The 14,787-nt window shown below is 40.9% G+C and overlaps 1 protein-coding gene across 1 annotated transcript in view; it reads right to left on the bottom strand.

Moving 5' to 3' along the window:
• Positions 1-14,162, bottom strand: part of HTR1E (5-hydroxytryptamine receptor 1E) — a 76,006-nt gene extending 61,844 nt beyond the window's left edge. The window contains exon 1 of the mRNA XM_055258093.2: positions 13,618-14,162. The gene's annotated coding sequence lies outside the window, so the exon portion shown is untranslated. The remainder of the gene's footprint in view (positions 1-13,617) is intronic.
• Positions 14,163-14,787: the final 625 nt, after the last annotated feature.

Below are 14,787 nucleotides of genomic sequence, written 5' to 3'. Positions count from 1 at the left end.
TAGGAAGAAATTATCCGTATTAGTGATCCTCATTAACCAAATTAATTCTTGAACTGGTTACTTTTGTTTGTGTTATCAGCATCATGAGCCCTTTGATCATGACAAAGACTCACTATGGAATCTGAAAGAATGTCAATAATATTATCAAAATCATCAGGACAAGGAAGGTTCTGCAATGAGCCATTGAATGCTCCTCCCCAAATGCTGCGAAAAAGCTGAGCACTGGATCGATAAAAAGTTAAAAATAGACAAACCTTGCTTTATTATTAGAGAAGATGATCACCTTTGGAGAGTGGATGCAGCTCGATTTCAGTGTAGAAAGGGGGAGCTTCTGAGCCAGGAGAAGGAAATTCACAGGGTTAATCACTCAGTTAAGGTGGGGCAGGAACAAATCACAATGGTGGAATGTCATCAGTTAAGGTAGGGCAGGGCCTTTTCACTTCTTTTGTGATTGTTCAGTTACTTCAGGCCATCTGGGTGTATACGTGCAAGTCACAGGGGATGCAATGGCTTGGCTTGGGCTCAGAGGCCTGACACTTCCCACATTTGCCCGTTATAGATTTTTGGTTTATCCCAATGTGTATGGGCATTGTCGTAGCATTTTAACCCCCAAAAGCACTTTTTATAGAATTTGGCCCAATTTACTCACCTAATGACAAAACTGAGGCCCAGGAAGATTTGATAGCTTTTTTAGGGTTATGAAACCAATTTGACAAAACTTTAGAGCCAGTGATAAAGCAGGTCTTATTATTTTTGAGTGCCTATTATGTGGCAGGTACTATGCTAAGAATATTGCATACATTTTCTCATTTTGATTCTGACAATCCTATGATGTTTGTATTATCATTACATGACATTATTCTTATCACAGATAAGGAAACTGAGGCAGAGGGTAGTTAAGTACCTTGTTCAATGCCTTTGCAGCCTAGAAGTGGCAGGGCTTCGTCTGAATTCCAACCTAACTGCTCCAAAGCTTAGTCTCCCACCCATTCCCCTAAGGGCATGGACCTTCCCACCACACTGTCATTCCTTCCACGCACTTCGTCTCTATCAGAACTTTGTAAGGCCTTACACAAAGGTTCTCTACTCAAAGAATAGTTTGCATTTTAATAACAGGCGATGTAGATATCTGAAAATATTTTTAAATAATAGAAGTTGAAAGGCAGCCTGGATGTGAATAGTATGACATTAAATATAAGATAACATGTACTTTTTCAAGCAGAATAGTGAAATTTTGTATAATTCAAGGGAAATAACCTGACTCCTAATATTTAACAATGATTATGAATTTGAACATAATATTCTTATTTAGAAAATATTTTATTCACTCTGCATTTAGGTATTAGACTAATTTGTGATGGAAAATTTCACTATGCAGCTGTGCCTTCATTTGCCATATGCCACGTTCTCTCCAAGCCAGACATGATGAAATCTGATTTACATTTGGGAGAGACCAGCTGCCTCCCCAGTAAATACGTTCACTCAGTGCTTGGTTAGGTAACGGGAGCCTACTAACCAAGAGCCAAATGATTCAAGCATTCTGCAAAGAGCAACTGGTTTAATAGGAAGGTATATTAAAAAAGACAACAACACTGTGAAAGGTGCTAAATAAAACACGGTGAAAGGTACAGTTACTTGTTAAAGTAGAAAATATTATAATAAAATGTATTTTAATTTTAATTAAAATTAAATTTAAACTTATTATAATAAAAATCATAATTTTTAGTTACAAGTTATGATAACCTATAATCCTACAGTAGCATCTGGTTATTGCTAGTAACTTAAATCTATTTTCTGGCCTCCTGGTCTACCTCAAAAACTTTTGATAGAAATGTTCAAATATGTGGATGGAAACTTCTGAAAGCTTAATACTCAAATATATCATAAAGATGACGATATGCTTAGCTCTTGAGAAAGAACAACAAGCAGAGAAAAGAGAAGACCTAAATTTGAATTTTAGCTTGGCTGCTAAATCTCTGCATGAGTGAAATAGGTCATTTACTCTCCTGTGTTTTCTTTCTGCCTTCAAAATAACAACAGCAGCAGCAGGGACACACTTACGTAGTAATTAAAATATACCAGGTACTGTTCTAAGCATTTTTTTCACATATTAACTTACTTAACCCTGCAAAACCTCTCTGAGGTGATAAGTATTAGCATTATTTTCATTTTATAGGTAGGGAAGCTGACTGGGGAAAGGTCATGTAACCTTCCCTTGTTACACTGTCAGTGATGGAACTAGGATTCAGCTCCAGAATCTGTCTTAACTACAACTCATTTTCATCAATTGAGAGGGTAAAAATCTCTGGATTATTAAAGACCCTTTAAAAGACAAATGACAGAAATCTTCTTAAATTGGCGTAAGTGAGAAGGAGACTTTACTTGCTCATGAAACTTCAGTGTCAAGTGTAGATCAGGCACAAGTGGATCCAGAAACTTAAATAATATAGTCAAGAACCTTTCTCCATCTCTTGGCTCTTCCTTCCTCCATGTAAAGTTTTATCCTCAGGAGGCACTCCCTTTATGTTGGGTCCCTGCAGTTCCTGGCATATATCCTTAGATCTCCAAATCCAATGTAGGTGACAGCAACTAAACACCTCTCACCTGAGCTTCATTGATTCCAGTTGGTCCTCTTGGATCATGGCCCATCCCTGAACCAATCACAGTGCCCTGTAGAACGAGACGTTTGGATGGGCCTGGGTCCCATGTCACTCTTGGAGCCAAGGGCGCATTCAGTGTGACCTGAACCATATGGGTCAAAAACGACAGATGGCCACCCCAATTAGATTGTTACTTCAGCATTAAAAGCCTGCAAATTTCTGCCAGTGGGAGGTGAGAGGAAGTGGTAGGGAAGAGGGAAGAGAAGACTGTGGTGTATATATTTATACTTGGATTACCAAACCTCATTTCCCCCTAGTGACTTCAAGGACTCCTTTGCTACTTTTATTAAGATAACTAGAATAATGAAAGACAAAGACTTATGTAAAAATGTTCTTTTCATGCTATAATTTTATAGTATAAAAACTGACAACCACCTAAAAGTCCAATAGTAATGACTGGTTAAATAAGATATAGTATATCCATACAACAGAATATTATATACTTATTAGAAATGATGTTTTCAAATAATAATTATATGTGAAACTTATTAAATAGATAATGTTTGCAGCCTTAAAAAAGAATGAGTTCATGTCCTTTGCAGGCACATGGATGAAGCTGGAAGCCATCATTCTCAGCAAACTAACACAGGAACAGAAAACCAAACACCACGTGTTCTCACTCATAAGTGGGAGTTGAACAATGAGAACACATGAACACAAGTCGGGGAACATCACACACTGGGGCCTGTCGCGGGGTGGAGGGTAAGGGGAAGGAGAGCATTAGGACAAATACCTAACGCGTGCAGGGCTTAAAACCTAGATGACGGGTTGATAGGTGCAGCAAACCACCGTGGCACATGTACACCTATGTAACAAACCTGCACGTTCTGCACATGTATCACCAAACTTAAAGTAAAATTAAAAAAAAAAAAAGGAAAAGAAACTACTTCACAATTGTTGGAATTGATTTAAAAAATCTGAATTCAATTATTAACTATATTTCTTACAGTTCATCCAAATTCCACTTTGGATATAGTCAATATTTACTAATTTATGTTGTTGAATCAATAAATGGAAATATCATTTAAAAAATATGTTAATTAGAAAAAGCAGAATACAAGAAAAATATATAACGTACTCCTGATTTCACTGAAAAAGAAACCACTCTTTTCTCCCTATAGAGAGGGAAAGCACGAAGGCAGAAATTCATCAAAGTATCAATAGTGGCTGCCTCTTGGTGGTGGTAATAAGAGTAACTTTAACTACATTTTTTATACTTTTCTGCATTTCCAAATTTTCCACAATGAACATGTGATATACTTATAAGCAGGAAAAAAATCTCTTAAAGTGGTTGAATGGAGGAGTTTGAACTTTACTTGTTTTGTATCTGCCAAATTTATGCCAATTTACAGTCAGAGAAGAAATGTAGATAACACAAGAATCAAACAAAAAGAACTCTTTGAGATAACCAAGAGTTAGTTTTATTTGCCTACTTCAAAAGGTTGTTTTGTGAGTTCTTAAGTAACTATAAATATTTATACAGGTGTGCCCAATTCAAGGGCACTTGCTATAATGCCAGAAAATTAAAATAATAAGATGAGGATAATTATTTATATTACAAAATATTAATGATATCACAAGATCACATAAGCATTGTACAATTCCACTAGATACATAGAAACCTTCTCTGTGCATTTTTTTGTTTTTGAGACAGAGTTTTGCTCTTGTTGCCCAGGCTGGAGTGCAATGGCACGATCTCGGCTCACCACAACCTCCACCTCCTGGGTTCAAGCGATTCTCCTGCCTCAGCCTGCTGAGTAGCTGGGATTACAGCCATGTGCCACCACGCATGGCTAATTTTGTATTTTTAGTAGAGACAGGGTTTCTTCATGTTGGTCAGGCTGGTCTCAAACTCCTGACCTCAGGTGATCCGCCTGTCTCGGCTTCCCAAAGTACTGGGATTACAGGTGTGAGCCACCGTGTCCGGCCTCTGTGCATTTTAATTATGGTTCAGTTTCTAAAAATTCTGTTTGCAAGTCACTTTTCAGGGGAGCATATCTAATGTGTTCAGCAAGATAAGATTAAACCATATAAAGTTATTGTAAAACTTGGGGTAGCTGGATTTGATACATACACTTAAAATATAACTGATAAAAATCATATCTAGTTACTTCAGTTGTCCTCAAAGGACCATGGAGTAGAAGCTGAAACACATAGTCATCTTCATCATTGTTGTTATGACCGTCATCTCATTTTTTTAGATTTCAGCATAATTTTATATATAGCCATGCATCATACATTCTGAGAAATGCATTGTTAGGCCATTTCATCATTGTGTGAACATCAAGATGTGTACTTCTACAAACCTAGATGGTGTAGCCTACTGCACACCTAGGCTATGTGGCATAGCCTATTGCTTCTAGGCTACAAAGCCAGACAGCATGTTACTGTATTGAATACTGTAGGCAAGTGTAACACAATGGTATTTGTGTATCTAAACGTAGAAAGGGTACAGTAAAAACATGGTATAAAGATAAAAAATGGGACACTTGTATAGGGAACTTATCATGAATGGAGTTTGCAGGATTGGAAGTTGCTCTGGGTGAGTCAGTGAGTCAGTGCTGAGCGAATATGAAGGCCTAGTACATTACTGTATACTACTGTAGACTTTAAAAACACTGTACACTTAAGCTACACCTAATTTGTAAAAACCATTTTTTCTCTCTCCAATAATAAGTTAACCTTAGCTTACTATAACTTTTTTACTTTATAAACTTTTTAATTAGGCCCGGTGTGGTGGCTCATGCCTGTAATCCCAGCACTTTGGGAGGCCAAGGCAGGTAAACTACTTGAGGTCAGGAGATTGAGACCAGCCTGGCCAACATAGTGAATCCCCATCTCTACTAAAAATACAAAATTTAGCTGGGCATGGTGGCATACACCTGTAATCCCAGTTACTTGGGAGGCTGAGGCAGGAGAATTGCTTGAAACTGGGGAGGCAGAGGTTGCAGTGAACTGGGATCACCACGCCACTGCACTCCAGTCTGGGAGGCAAGAACGAAATGTCATCTCAAAAAAACAAAAACAAAAACAAAAACAAAAACAAAAAAAAAACAAAAAAACCCCAAACTTTTAAATTAAAAAAAACTTTTTGACTCTTTTTGTAATAACACTTAGCTTAAAACACATTGTATAGCTATACAAAAATATTCTCATTATTTATAACCTTATTTTATAAACTTTTTTCTATTTTAAAAACTTTAAATTTTTTCTTTCCTTTTCAAACTTTTTTTGTTAAAAACTAAGATACTCACGCCTGTAATGCCAGCACTTTGGGAGGCTGAGGCGGGCGAATCATTTGAGGTCAGGGGTTCGAGACCAGCATGGCCAATATGGTGAAATCCTGTCTCTACTAAAAATTCAAAAAATTAGCTGGGCATGGTGGCGAGTGCCTGTAATCCCAGCTACTAGGAAGCTGAGGCAGGAGAATCGCTTGAACCTGGGAGGCGGAGGTTGCAATGAGGCGAGATTGTGCCGCTGCACTCCAGCCTGGGCGACTGAGACTCTGTCTCAAACCAACCAACAAACAAACAAACGAACAAACAAAACTAAGATACAGACTCATTAGCCTCAGCCTACACAGGCTCAGGATTATCAGTATCACTGTATCTATTTACACATCATGTCCCATTGGGAGGTCCTTCGGGGTAATAACATGCATGGAGCTGTCATCTCCTGTAATAACAATGCCGTTTTCTGGGATACCTTCTGAAGGACCTGCCTGAGGCTGTTTTACAGTTAAACTTCTTTTTACTTTTTTTTTTTATTAAGTAGGAACACACCCCAAAATAATGATAAAAAGTATAGTACAGTAAATATGTAAACCAGTAACATAGTTGTTTATTATCATTAGCAAGTGTTATATACTATATATAATTGTATGTGCTATACTTTTACACAACTGGCAGCACAGGTTTGTTTACACCATCCTCATCACAAGCACATGAGTGATACATTGTGCTACAACAACATTGCAATAGCAATGATTTCACTAGGCTGTAGGAATTTTTCAGCTCCATTATAATTTGTGGGACCACTGTCATATATGTGGTTTGTGGGTGACCAAAATATTGTCAGTGTGCTGCATGGCTGTCTATTATCTTATTTTATCCTGGTAAGTCTGTTATTATCATCACTTTTATGAAAGAACTAAGGTATGAAACAAATAAATGGCTTTCCCAAGGTCACACACAGAGCAAGGTGTAAAATTCGCATCTCTTAATCATTGATTTGCTGTTCTTATATCACCATCTATAAAGTGGAACTGGATTCTCAGCATTAATAAAACTAATAAAATCTTGATATTGTATAGAGCTTTCTTTGACATAGATTATCTAATTTCAGTCTGAGAACATTACTATGAAATAAAACTACGAGGTGATACTGAATTGAGTCTTTATCAAACAGCTTCTGATGTCTTATCATATTGTGGCAGGCAGTATCTCAGGTGGTTCTCAATGATTTGGTTCCTCTAGGTATTCCTCCCACTGTGTAATCCCTTCCCCTTGAATTCAGCTAGATCTAGTGACTTGTCTCTAATGAGGAACACAGCAGAAGCCATGGGCTATCACTTCTGATATCAGGTTACAAAAAGACTCTGGCTTCTATTTTGCCATCTTTCAATCTTAGCCCTTGCTCCAAGGAGAGCAAGCTGCAACATCTGCATAAAGCACTCTGTTTTGTTAGTAGCCCTATGGAGAGGTCCATGTGGTAGCAAAAGGATGTCTCCAGCCAGCAGCCAGCTGGGACCTGAGGCTTGTCAACAGCCACATGAGTGAGCTTGGAAGCATATCTTTCCCCAGTTGAGCCTTGAGATGTCTGCAGTCTCGGTTGAAACTTTGCAGCCTGTGAGTGAGATACCTGAGCCAGAGGACCTAGCTAAGCCATACCCAGATTCCCAACCCATAGAACTATGATAATAGAGATAATAAAAATCTGTTGCTTTAAGCCATTAGGTTTTGGGGTAATTTATTATTTAGCAATAACGAATACACATATTTAATTCTCATAATAGCCCTATGACACAGTACTGTTATGCGAGCCCCAACAAATGACGAAACTGAGGTTTAGAGATGTGAAAGCAGTTAATGAATGGCAGAGCTGGGATATGAACCTGGCTTTCTGGACTCCGGAGCTTGGGCTTGAGCCCCATGCTGTGTTACCCCCTAGGAGTATAACACAAGGTGCAGTTTGACATCACAGGTGACAATGAATCACAGTAGCATACTTTGTTTTGAGAAACTTCCCTGAAAGGAGGCTGAGGTAGACAGGGCATGTATTATTGTCCCCATTGTAATGATGACAGACCATGCAGCTCATGCAGCCAAGAGAATGGGGTATTAACCCAGGCCTTCTGACCCCAGGTCCGTAGAGTTGAGCCTGTGCTTCACCGCCACGATGGCACCGTGGCACTCACTGTGCATTCGGCAAGCCCTGAGGAAGCTGGCGGGAGCTTAGCGGACATCCGCAGGGTAGGTCAGTTTGTTCTCTGGAGAGCATTCCATGAGATGCAAATATCTTCACACAGGCCTGGGTTAATACCCCATCCTCTTGGCTGTGTGTAGACCCTCTCACCCTTATATTCAGACTCATTTTACTAAACAGGCAAAACATAGCTACAAATTTCGCATTATCTTAATATAACAGGAATATGTGGTAATAGTAACAGTACTATGTAATCATTAATTGTTAATTAAATGCATGCCAATGGTACATAAGTCTGAGAAAGGGCACTCAGTACACTTAATGCAATATGACAACACTTAAAGCCAATGGGACCTGGCTGGACATCTTTTGTGCTGGAGAAATTACTCCATCTGCATCACAAGAGCATTGCCTCTGTCACCAAGCTGAAACTAATCCAGTCTTGTGAGCTTTGAGACTTTTGCTTCCTCTAAAGTCATTTTTCATCCCTTCTTGGTAAGATGCTTCATTTATATGTAAGTCACCAAACCCTGGGGTCAGTACAGTCTGGTTCTCCAATGCCTGGGACATAAAGTAAAACCTTGGGTGGTCTTAGAAACAGGCTTACTGTATTGAAGAGAGGGTGAGGAGATTACATTGTTTTACCAGTTTACAATCTATGAAATAAAATATGCTCGCCAATATGAATGTATCTTGTAAATGATGTATTTCCTAATTATAAATTAAGTTACATATTTAATCCTTGATTTTTTAGAGCATCTGTGTAAGGAACTGAATTAGGCTCAGAAGGAAAGAATGATAAGAAAGTTAAAATGGCTCAAATGAAAGCATAATAAAAGAGGAAATCATGCTTCTTTCTTTGAATGTTAAATTATGATGAACTATATGGTAGGATAGTGTTTATGGATTACTCTATATCAAATTCTTGTGTTAGGTAACAAATACTTCCTTGACTAGGGCAGAGTTCAACATTAAAATTTGCACTATGTAATAAAGTTTAAAATGTAAGGTACTTAAGTAAGTATACAATTCTTGTTTACTTACAGGAAAGAATTAATTACAATGACAAACTACACTGTCAGAAATCATATAAGGATAAATATTATTGAATTCAGAGGGATGAGTTTGGAATGTGGAATCCTTTTCTGTAGGTTCTTCTTCCTTCATCTTCCTCAGATGAGGTGGGCTTTCCTTTCCCATTTTTCTTGGACGCTAACAGCATCTTTTATACCTCTCAGGCATGTTTTCTGCCCAACAGTGTACAAGCGTAATATAAATCCCTATGATTATATTGTTGCTAACCAGGCAAGCTATTGTAGCTAGCCACCTTACTGAGTTCTCTCATTCTTTCTAATGGCATTTTTATTTATCCCCTTGAATTTTCCTAGTAGCTAATTATTTAATCTGTAATTAATAATAAATCTTTTTCCTGACCAATATTTGTAACACTTCCCTCCCTTCCTTCCTTCCTTCCTCCCTTCCTTCATTCCTTCCTCCCTCCGTCCCTCCCTCCCTCCCTCCCTCCGTCCGTCCCTCCCTCCCTAATGGGGTCATTAGGAGGATCTGAGAGTTTTAGAACTGCTAGCTGCTGCTGCTGGTAGCTATTTCTCAAAATATTTTCTTCCTGCTATAAAATGCTTTCCTTCTCATACCAGATTTCATAAAGACCTTCCATCTGGTCTGCACTGATAACTAGAATCCAGAGATGCTCATTCCTCTTACAACTTGTAGTTTAAAATGATCCAGATGCAGAAGGATTAGGTTTTATAGCTTCTTCTAAAGGATTTTGTCTTCCTAATCCTACAACTGCATGTGTTGAGAATTGATCAGCATGAGAGAGTGCTAACAATAAACCTATTAAAGTGTCCAGTTTTTCATTTGACGTGTTTTAGGGGAATACAACAATGGGATCAAAACACTGACATCTATTAAGGTAAGGACTGCAGTAAACCAGATAATCCACAGTGGATGAGACAAAATAAGAGAACTAAAAATGAAAGACAAAATTATAGTCAATCTCTATTAGAAAGAGGGTTCTCAAGAATTTTATCAATTTGTTGTGATGCAGGAATATACCAACTGACTGAATGATCTCTATAAATTCTGGTTCTCAGTTTCTTAATCCACAAAATGTGGGAACGAATAAAAAGTAGCTGGGATTTTGATGAAAGTCCTTTCATCGCCAGGAAGATGAACTTTGGTAAGTTGACTGACCTAAGCCCCAAATTTTAGGGGCCACAATACTGGTTCTAGAAAATGATTCAGGGAGGAGAAAACAAAAGAGAAGTAAGTCACTCTAAAGTGCTGCTGCCCCATTTCTCTTCCCTGTTCATTTGTCCCCTCATCACTTACGACGGCACACTCATCTTCAATGTTTCACTGGGGTTTATGTTCATATAATTTCACACATAATAAAAATCTAGTCGGTGCAGAAGAAAGGAGCATAAAGCATGAGATGCTAAACTCACCTCTGCCTTGAGATGGCCTTGATAATTTATGGCATAAAAAGTAAGTTCCTATTTGGTAGAAATTCAGCTTTTGATCAGTCTCAAGCTTATTTTTTTGTGTAAATAAGCTTGTAGAAATAGAGGGAATGCTTTCCCACATTGGAGTGTTAGATTTGATCTTTCACTTTTAAAGGGTAGTGAAAGAATTCCAGGGTGGGCAATCAAAACAAACATGAAAAAAATGATCTGTGTGTAAAAGTGAGATGTAGGGAATTAGATACTTGAGTAATGAGAAGATGACACAAAAGTTCAGGGCCTGAGGCTTTCTGCAAAGAGACCTACTTTCTTTTTCTTCCTTTTCTTTTCTTTTTTTGAGACAAGGCCTTGCTCTGTCACCTAGGCTGGAGTGCAGTGGCACGAATTTGGCTCACTGCAACTTTGGCTTTCTGGGCTCAAGCAATCCTCTCACTTCAGCCTCCCAAGTAGCTGGGACTACAGGTACACACCAGTATACTTGGCTCATTTTAAATTTTTTTGTAGAGATGAGGTCTCATTATTTTGCTCAGGATGGTCTCGAACTCATGGGCTCATGTGATCCTCCCGCCTTGGCCTCCCAAAGTGTTGGAATTACAGGTGTAAGCCATCATGCCTGGCTGAGATCTACTTTTCATGTGAAGCCTTGGTATCTTGGTGGTGGTGGGGGGGTAGCATATTGAACCCACCTGGGGAATGGGCGGTGCTTGAGCCAGGTGGGGACAATGTGCTGCGAATGATATACCTTACTTCCCTCTTCAATAATAACCCCATCACACAGCAGGAAATTGAAATGTATTGCAGTGTTACCTGAACTAGAGATGTGTCCTGGATTTTATCTCTTCCTAGGCACCACTTCTGAGAAACCCTGACTTTGTTATCTTCCTCAAAAGAGTGGAAACTTATTTACATGATTGCTGCTGACCAGGCATCAATAAGAAGAAATGGGGAGCAAATATTTTGTATAGACACCAGAATGGCTAACAAAGGTGACATCACACTGAGTTGCAAGGGAGGCACCATTCCCTTGGGCAAATGTTGAGAGACATGAGCCATCGTCTCCATGCACTTGGTCTGGGACTAGGCCTTGAATGAAGTCATTATGGCAGAAGAGGAAAGAATGAAAACTTGAACTTACTATGTTTGTGATGTTGATTTCTGTGGAATTTAAAATTTGTCAGCTGGTGGATACACATTGTTAATTTGAATACTCTTCATTATAAAAATAATCTGCTAAGTTTTCATCCCTGGAAATTGTTATGAAAGCGAAAACAATCACCTAAAGGAATATTTGAACATGCATATACCTAATGACCAGAGTCATGGCTATACTTCAAAAGGCTCCTTTCTAGCTCTGTTACTAGAAGTCTCAATTGAGATCTATAGCAATCCTTGGAGCTTCTGCAGCCCATGTCAGGTGATGATGACACAATAGTTAAGTTCTATCAACAATGATGAATCAGGATTTGAGTGAGTTTCTCTATATAGCTCTCTTAGTGATGAAATACCTCTGTGCAGCAAAATAGTGGTGAGGGGCTATGCAATCTTAGAAAGAAGCAACATACTCTGTTTTAAATACGATACAGAAACTGAGCTGAGTCCCACTTAGGAGGTTGGCTTCATCATCACAACTCCGTGGGCTGGAGGCTAAAGCTCTGAAGGGAGAAAAAACGGAGGCAGGCATATTTTGTGCATTTGTTAAATGGGCCTCAAATGCCTCCATTCATTTATTTGTTGAAGACAGGTTCATCTCCTTTAATTCAGCAGGAAAACAACTGTACCAGAAAGAGAAAAGCTGTCTCAATCTTCTCTGTATTTCAAAGGTATTTCACATGTGCTCCTCATGAAGGAGACTGCACAGGGAATCAGACCCACGTGCCTGCTTTGCCTCTCTTGCGCAGGGTTAAGTAAGGGAAGCCCCTGATTCACAAGTGCATCCTGGCTGTTTAAGGTTATGCATATTGTGTCTGAATGTATAACTACGGTAAATATATATTGTGGAGCAATGTTAAATTCAGCTTAGGACGATGTACTGCTTAGAGCTTTGAGGGAAAACATAAGAATGATGAGATGAGCCTAAATTATTTTGGAAAAAACACTGATCCCCCAACCCATTTGACGATCTATTATTTCCTCCTGGGCTGCTCCCTCCCCAAGAGATTTGGTGCAGGAGGCAAGGAAGGACAGTAAGAAAGGTTAGGAAGAAGCACCTTGGGATGCTGACACCATCTGCCTTATCCTTCTAACTCAAGGACAAGCAGCGTTGGGTTGAACACAAGGTCCTTTCTTCCAAAACTGGGCACAGGCAGAAATATACATATAGATGCAAAACCACTATGATCCTGTGATAGGAGCTGGAATCACTTCCCTTTAGACTCAATTTCCTTTCTTTTTCATTAGGTAGGGGGTCAGCCTCTAACCTTGCAGTATTGGGTGGAGATGGCTTAAGACCAAACTTCTCATCTTAACTCTTACTTCCAAGATTTATTTTGTATTTAAAAAAAAATGAGCCTGCCTCATTACCTCCTCACCTGGGTATTTTGTTGATCAGGACTGAGCACAGTATTACTTTCTGAGGGCTGGGGCAACCGTGCAGTCCTTTCTAATCAAAGGTTTTTAAATCAGCCGGCTTTGAAATCACACGGTTCTCCCGGGGGGGGGGGGGGGGGTCCCTGGAGCACACCACCTGCCTGTGATTTCTACTCAAGTTTTCCTCGGCAGCCCCCAGCACCAGTTCCATACCTATTTAATCTTTAAGCTGCCTCTAATCCTTTTGCAAAGAAGCAGGATGAAACGCTCAAACCACAGTTATACACAATGTTGATTCTCAGGTTCACACATTTGAACAAGAAATACTCTCTGTACTATAATTCAGGGTGCAGGCACGGTGCCTGGGCGACCCTCACAGTCTCCCTCCGACACCCCGCATCCCAACTCCCGCCGCCTTTGCGCCTCAAAGCTGGCAAACATCCCCAAGCCAGAGCTGGAGTACCTGGAGTGGGTGGGGGTAAGAAGGGAAGCCAAGTTCGTCCCGGAAGGTGTGCGCCCCTCACCTTGTGGACGGTGCGTGCAGCCGCGCCGCACTGGGCAAACTGGCACGTCCCGCTGGCTCCAGAAGTCTCACTCGGAACCCGCTCCTTTTTCTCCTGAGCTGGATCAAAGCACTGCTTCTCTCAACATTCGATTCTGGAGTACGTTGAGCCCAGGGCGTTCTCCCCGCCAGCGTCCTTGCCCGCGCCAGTGCCCGCCGGAGTGCGGCGAGACAGAACCTGGGAGCACGGCCCGCCGGGCAGCCCGAGGCACCGCTGGTGGCAGGCGCTGCGCTTCGCCGAGTCTGAGCGCCTGGACTGGAAGACGAGGCGAGAGGGAGAGAGCGGGTAAGAGGAGGAGGAGCAGGAGCAGGAGCATGGGCAGGGGCAGTCTGCTAAATCATCTACGCAGGTCGCAGCCTACCGGGACACCGTGAACGGAGAGGAGGGTGGGGGGGGGGGGTGGGATGAAAAGATGAGCCCGGGTGTGAGGCAGGTGGTGTTGTGAACTGGAGGTCGCAGCTCCGAGGTTCTCCAGGTCTTGCTTAGGTTATAAAAGAGAAATTCTGGAGCTGATGGCGTCTTAGGGCTCCCGGTTGCAAACACTAGAGGGCAGGGCTGTCCATGTTATAAACTGGGCCTGCGGGGTTGGAGGTGTGGGCAAGGGACTCACCTCCTGAGCCCCTTGCCGGCCACAGCCCTGGCGGAGAAGGGGAAAATAGATGCAAGGGGGCAGACTCTACTCCCCTCTTCTGTAGCGAGCCTGGGTTGAGGAGGGAGAGGAACGGCGGGAACAGTTGACGGGTTTGCACGCTTTCTCTACGCGGCTCCAACAGGCAAACAAACCCTCTGGAGGTGCATTTCTTAGCTTTCCTCCAGGGGATATTACAGTCAACATCCACAGGACGCCTCAAGGATAGAGATTACAAGGAAGGGGTGAGGGAGAAGTGGAAGAAAATTGGGGTGGGTCAAAGTGGAAGGGGGGAAGAGAGTTGGGGAAAGCAGTGAAGAAAAGGAGACGGAGGGTGGAGTGGTTGGGGCTGAAAGAACTACTGAAGCAGCCTTGCCATTTTTTTTTTTTTTGAGGGACGTCTACCTGGGCGCCATCTCAGGTTGGCAGAGGGCTTTGTGCTCTTCTTAGGGTGCCAGGGGCTGTTCTTTTTGTTGTTCTGCTGCCGCAAGGTCAGAAAAGTT

The sequence above is a fragment of the Symphalangus syndactylus genome, chromosome 2 (assembly GCF_028878055.3).
Source record: "Symphalangus syndactylus isolate Jambi chromosome 2, NHGRI_mSymSyn1-v2.1_pri, whole genome shotgun sequence".
Classification (NCBI taxonomy): Eukaryota; Metazoa; Chordata; class Mammalia; order Primates; family Hylobatidae; genus Symphalangus; species Symphalangus syndactylus.
Note: the sequence above shows the minus strand (reverse complement) of the source record. Positions and strands in the feature narration are given on the sequence as shown.